The sequence below is a fragment of the Seriola lalandi genome, unplaced genomic scaffold, assembly GCF_002814215.2.
Source record: "Seriola lalandi dorsalis isolate HSWRI2012SDOR001 ecotype SW California unplaced genomic scaffold, Sedor1 jcf7180002054630, whole genome shotgun sequence".
Lineage (NCBI taxonomy): Eukaryota > Metazoa > Chordata > Actinopteri > Carangiformes > Carangidae > Seriola > Seriola lalandi.
In genome coordinates, this window is record NW_019525183.1 from 147,163 (window position 1) to 148,280 (window position 1,118).

Consider the following 1,118-nt stretch of genomic DNA (forward strand, 5'->3'; position numbering starts at 1 on the left):
CAGGTGTAACTGATAACTTTATGACATGTAAACATGAAATCCATCATATTCTTCATGAATGCTGCTCAAATAGACAGGAAAACTTATCCTGAAGTGTTCTGTATAGACAGGACAATGAGTGACAAAAACTCAGTTCTCAGACACAAAGAAAGCTTCTGACGAGGACTTAAAGCAGATCCTGACCCACTGAGCAAGCAACGTCTGTGGACGTCCAATTCTAGTTGATATCACGTCCGTCCGTCCAGGCCACAATCTGGACGTCTATATGACAGCCAGAACTAGTCGATAAATGACATTGAGTGAAGTAGTCCAGCCTGGCCCGATTTTGGACGTCTACTTACAGAAAGAACTAGTTGAAAATAGACGTTCTGACAAGCCACAATCTGGACGTTTATATGACAGCCAGAACTAGTCAATTAATGACATTGAGTGAAGTAGTCCAGCCTGGCCCGATTTTAGACGTCTACTTACAGACAGAACTAGTTGAAAATAGACGTTCTGACAGGCCACAATCTGGACGTCTATATGACAGCCAGAACTAGTCGATAAATGACATTGAGTGAAGTAGTCCAGCCTGGCCCGATTTTGGACGTCTACTTACAGACAGAACTAGTTGAAATGAGACGTTCTGACCGACCACAATCTGGACGTCTATTTGACAGCCTGATTTAGTTGATAAATGACACTGAGTAAAGTCGTCCATCCTGGCCCAATTTTGGACGGCTACAGACAACCAGAACTAGTGTAAATGAGACATTCCGATAGGCCACAATCTGGACGTCTATATGACAGCCTGAATTAGTTAATAAATTACATTGAGTGAGGCAAGGCAGGCCCCTTAGAGCTGTTTTTTTGTCATGAAGAGTGAGGTTTCAATGGCTGTTCTCCATTGATCTGCCTGTACAACATAGACTTCTTAAAAATTAACCAATACTCAGCAATATTCATTGTTTTTAGTAATACTTCAATGATTTTTGGAGGTTTATGTTACTTGCAACTTGTTGCCATGCAAATAAATAGTAGTTTGAATTCAAAATCACAGAGGCTAAGCCAAAACCTGAGTACCTGGGAAAATATATATATTTTCATCATAAATGTTGCATTTTGGTGTATTTCCA